The sequence below is a fragment of the Lytechinus variegatus genome, chromosome 8 (assembly GCF_018143015.1).
Source record: "Lytechinus variegatus isolate NC3 chromosome 8, Lvar_3.0, whole genome shotgun sequence".
Lineage (NCBI taxonomy): Eukaryota > Metazoa > Echinodermata > Echinoidea > Temnopleuroida > Toxopneustidae > Lytechinus > Lytechinus variegatus.
This window is the reverse complement of record NC_054747.1, coordinates 25517640-25523767: the sequence shown is the minus strand read 5'-3', so window position 1 is coordinate 25523767 and position 6128 is coordinate 25517640.

Genomic DNA, 6128 nt, shown 5'->3' with positions numbered 1-6128 from the left:
TAAAAATATGCTATACAAGAGACTTAATGCATAGCAGTCTTTCAAAAATGTGGAGCAAATTGCGATGCGATGCCAGGAAAATTATTCCCTGACATTTTATTGTACATTTGATTTATATGATTGTTGGCATAAATCATAAAATCAGCAATACCATTAATCACTGGGTAATTCTGTACGATAATCAACCTTTTTGTACATGATCCGACCCCCTTTTTCTCAAGTTTTACTTCACTTCATAAAATGACCCAAGCCATGGTCATTTGAGAGCATTACAGACTGTCAAAAGAACAGAAGTCAGAGACATAAAATTTCATGAAGGTCTCGCATACATGGTGTCGGACATACATACTTTACGGAATTGCCCCATGCTAAGTTTTGTAACATGTGGCCCTTTTAAAAGAATATCTGGAATGTCGACAACTAAACTATTTGTTTTAGAAGGAAAACATCAGGGATTTTTTTCTCTCCATTTCGGAAAGTCATGGAAACTAGTTCATTCGAGATTTGAATTTTAGGTTCAGGGGAGAAAGGTCACATCAGGGCTTTATCTTGCAAAGAGTAACGATTAATGATTGATCCAATCCAACCACAACTATGGAAAGCCAGCTACAACGTCTTGTAGAAAGCATGTTTGTTCCACATGTTTTCTAGATATGTTGTATATTCATGCATTCATAGTTTTCCTGAAAATTCAGTGTGATCCTCTATGTTTACACAGGACATTGTGCAAATTTTCTGTGAGAAAAATTATGACAGAGATGGTTTTCCATACAGTTGAGGTTGATTGGATCAATCATAACTCTTCTCGAGACGGGGTTCATCGCCCCATCTTACAAAGAGTTGCGATTGATCTAATCAATTGTAACTCTATGGAAATCCATCAGTGTCATAATTTCTTCTACAGGAAATTTGCAAAATGTCCTTTGTAAACAAAGGAGAACACACTAAATTGTCAAGTAATCGATGAATTTATTAATATATATCATATCTACATGTAGACATTTTTTTATGAAAAACATGCAGTTTATATGTTGATTTTGCTGGCTTTCCATAGTTACTATTAATTGGATCAAGTCGTAACTCTTTGTATAAGACGGGGCCCAGACCTCCCCCTGGATCCAGACATGGTACCCAGATTAGATTTGTGTTTCTGTAATTCTTTGTGCTTGTAATGTAATTTTTGTTTTTTAATGTGATTGATAGGTCATCTGTAGACATGACATGCTGCCAAAAAAGTTGGTAAATTTGGAAAGCAAATTTCAAATGAATGTTACGAAAAGTAATAATAGTCTGTTCTCAAGTTGCACTTGAGAAATCAGCCCAGCATCCCTATTAAAGTGATTTATACATCATCATAAACTTTTCCTTATATTGTTTTAGGGGATAAGATGGGTTTCCCTATAGAGTCATGCCATCTTCAAGTACATGTATAAACAATGGATCTAGTCGGTCATTCCATGGTGCTTTGGTCTTTCCTCTTACGCAATCAACACATAGAAGTAAACGGCTTTCAAACGGTCAATATTAATCTGTGTTCGATCCTCGAATTGGAAGCAAGAATTGAGTTCTGGACCCCATCTTACAAAGCGTTTCGCTTGATCCAATTAATCGTAACTCTACGGAAATCCATCAGTGTCATAATTTTTTCTACAGGAAATTTGCAAAATGTCCTTTGTAAACAAAGGAGAACACACTAAATTGTCAAGAAATCTATAAATTTATAGATAAACATTCATATCTAAATTTTTTTTCAAACAAACAGGCATTTTAGATGTTGACTTTGTTGGCTTTCCATAGTTTTGATTGATTGGATCAATCGCTACTCTTTTTAAGACTGGGCCTTGTTTATTTTCATAAAATTAATTGTGGATATAGAACAAGCTATTAAAAATGAATAATAACAGCAAAGTTTTATAAGTAAAGGTGCATAATGCCCATCCAAATCGAAATATGGCCAGTAAATCTGAATTCTTTGTATTTATCCACCTTAATATGCTCGCATTTTATGTTCTCTAAATTACCAATTTCATAATTTTCCATTTGTATTTGTATATATGTTCTTGATAGATTATTTATGTTTGCATTAAGAACCTCTTGCTGAAGCCTCAGTCATACTAGCGAAACTAACTCCAGACCAACCAATGTTATGCCATTGGAAATAATGTGATGTATTTGGTTGTTGTGGAGTCAGTTGTGTTGGTGTGACTGGAGCACAAATATTTTCTTAACAAAGACCAGGGCCCCGTAACACAAAGGTTAGCGATTAATCGCTAAATGAAATGGTCTATCACGATCATCGTTGCATGTGCATTTTGTTCAGTAGACCGACTGGGAACCAATCAGAATCGTTCTTTCAAATTAGCGATTAATCGCTAACCTTCGTGTTACGGGACCCTGGTCCGCCATTTCTATAAGCTGTTGGTAAGTTATGAACGACTGGTGATCCTTTCTTGTACAAAATGATATATCCCTCTGTTGCTGGCTCTGCACAAAGAACATGAAACAGTCGTGCGTAACTTAAGTAGTGGGTAACTTAACAGTTTTATGAAACACCGCCCCGCTCCACTTCAACAAAATGCTTTGATATACGCTGGTGCTCAAACTCTTCTTGTTCAAGGGTAGGATATGATTTTTGTTTGTAGGGGCTATGTTTTTTTAATTCAAGTGCTACTTATTTGTAGATCAAGTATTTCTGTGGTAAATTCGAATTTCATTCTGTCACAGAATATTGATTTTCTAAATATTACATATGGTCTGTGGCAAATCGTTTGGCTACTCTAGGAATTTAAGTGGCCACAAAGAATGCCAATTTTGGGATTTTAGGGATGGATTGGATTGTGATGAAGGCAAAATCCATGTGTCACCTTTGTGTATTCCTTTACCGTGGGTGTTGAAGCTGCTGATGTCAATTACAAGGACCATGATGCAAATCTTGGCGACTACGAAATTTCTTGTACCCCGTGCCAACTATGCATCTTCATTATTGAAATTTTTCTTGCTTAAATGCTAGTTCTTGCACACTAAGGATGTGTACCAAGTTTGACCTAATTTGTCTGCTTTACTCTGTTTACTGTGGCACCATACATATCCAGCTGGTATCTTGCAAGCGTCTTTTCATTAGCTAAAGTTTTCACCCTCACATTTTATCGTAGACAAGCCAATGTGGCTGCAAGAAAGCTGCATAATGCCTTTGTACTTGACTTTGCAGCGTCTTTCCTGCATAAACGGAGCCAAGGCCACTCTTTGCCGGCCTTGGCCTCGGGCCGAGTCGTGTGTACAATGTCTATGCGAGAAAGTTTTCTCCACTGGCCTAGCGGCCTTGAAAACATCACTGCTTTCCTGCAGCCCCAGCCTCTTTGGTGAAATGTAATGTTTGTGAAAAAAGACGGTTGCGGCTCTTGCGTTTGGCAGTAGGGTTGTTCATTAAGAAAATTGAATCAGTAATTCAGGTATGATTACGTCATGTGACTTCACCAGCCCATCTCATAAAGAATTGTGATTAATTTTGAGATGATCTTTTCTTTTCATGAAACAAAGAGGTCTGTAAAGTCAAGAGATGGGCATGATGTGGGCTGACTATCCAAAATCTCGAAATCTAAATTGGCTGACACAGCTCTTGGTAAACATTAAGCCAAATATTTTTGTTAGTGACAAAATCGTATCTACATGATGTATGTATTTAAAGACCAAATTATAATGTAAATCTTAACTTTTGTGATGTTAAATTTTGTTGTGACATAAAAGAATGTGAGGGCTCACAACAAATTGTATTCTTTGGCTGTTGCTTGGACTGAAATCTACCTTTAATGACTCTAACCAGGCCCAAAAATGGAACTGACAAATTGTTTACAAATCGAAACCTTATACACTATATAAAACATGGCCATGTAAAGTTTATGGATTTTCACAGCTGAGTGTTTTGCTTGAGAATAAGCTCCAATTATCGAGCTTTGAAAGGAAGCACAATAAAGTCTATTTTCAAAACCTGCAAATTTGTGTTTTTTATTATAGAGCAAAATACTCTGCTATATATGTATGCATCCGACTTGCATTGTTGTGCTTTGCAGCGTATAAAGTTTCATTTTGTCAATTTTACTTTTAGTTCCGGTCAGGGTCTTTAACATGGTTAGAAATTTACAAGGTTGAATTTACATTGTACATCAAATTTATTTATTGGGTTTTCCTTTTTTGAAAACAAAAAATGAATTTACCTGACAATCATGGTAGGCTTCTCCTTTAATAAAAAGAAGTAGTTCTATATTCACCCTTTCATCGTCCTAAACTTATTTCATATGTTTATCATATTTCATCTTTGTTGAAGTTTTAAAGCAAAACAAACAGATATACCTCTGTTTTTTACTGCCAGGAGATCGTATTGGTTTGATTTTGTATATAGATGAAAGAAAGTGGACCATTTTAGGTATTTTAATAATAATTTGTAATTTATTTTGCACTTTCTTCTTTTTATACTGTATAGTGTTACTAGTTTCATGTACATGTTAATTTGCATTTCCAGAAAAACTTGTTTTATACCATAACTGTATAATGTATTTATGTTTGAAATGTTGCTGCCATTTTCGTATGGATGTGAAGAAAAATGGAAATGAAATTTGCAAATGTTTCAATGAGAGAGAATTAAAGAAACATGAAAATTCGATATTCAAAGTTTGTGATCAGACTCCATTTTAAGTGATTAGATTTTTTTGTGGGGGGGAGAGCCCGCATACATTCGTAATTCCGAAGGTTCGTTATTCGGAAGGTTCGTAAGTCTGAAAACGAAATGAGGTTCGTAATTCCGAAGGTTTGTTAGTCCAAATACGTAATGATTAACGAACCTTATTTCGTCTTCGGACTAGCAAACCTTCGGAACAACGAACCTTATTTCGTTTTCGGATGAACGAACCTTCGGAACATCGAACCTTATTTCGTTTTCAGATTATCGAACCTTTGGAATAACGCCACAAACGTTCAGATTAACGAACCCTTTTACGTTTTCCGATTAATGAACATCGAGGTAAAGGCAATTTACGTGTTTCGGAATTACGAAGTGTAACCAGGAGAGCCTGGGCCGGTTCATAAAACTTGTTTTAGGAAATATATGCAAGCTACTAAAATAATTCTACATGATTGGCTGCTAAATAAACTTCTTATAAAAACTAGGCATTTCTTATTATAACAAGTTTTTAGGAAACATGACCCTTTTTGTTTTTTTAATGATCAAAGTGTGCTAAAGTATAAAGAATACATGTTTCACTGATAGATGAGATAAAAGAGTGGTTCGCAAGTGACACCACACATCTTTGTCGCATTGCCAATTAGAGGATCTAGCATTAGTGATCGCAATATTCAAATGCTCATTACTTTCTCATTGTTTGTCTGATTTTACTCAAAATTTAGTTGAAATGTTTCTTTGACTTCTGTTTTCACACAAGCTATCTTGTTCCAAAGGTTTCATTTTTCTTTAGGAATGGCAATGACCGATGCATGTGTGGTGATTAATTAACCATATAGTGAAAATCTCTAGGCAAAATAGGCACCAGTTCGGCACGAGCTACAGAGTATTCTGCCATACTTTGGCAAAAAGAAGCAAGTTACAAAAGTGTCATTTGTTTGTAAATGAGCAATGTGTGTTCGTCATTTACAGAGGCGTCAATGCAATTTAACAGCATATTTTTTCTGTAGAACGATCATTTTGCCTGAACGTGCAACATACAAAGGGTGTTTCAGAAACAACAATAACTCAATATTTGACTTGCTTCCTTTTGCCAAAGTTGGGCAGTATGGATGTAAAGGGAGAGAAGAGTAAGAGAAAGAGACAGGGAGGGGACGGAAATGGGGGAGGGGTAGAGATGAGTGTATGCGATAGCAGGGAGGGGTTGCCGTAGTGCTTCTTCATAAAATTTGTAAACTCAGAAAGTCATACATATTCCGTGTATCGCTTATTTTCACTTGCAACAGTATTGAACACATTATGGGCAGTATGCAAACTAGCCACAATAAACTAATGTCAATCACTCATGATTATGTATACCAGTATACATTGAATTTCAAAATATGATTTTTCTTTACAATCAAATACATGTACATCAATGCTTGGCTCGTATCCTAGAAAATGTAGAATAATTTGA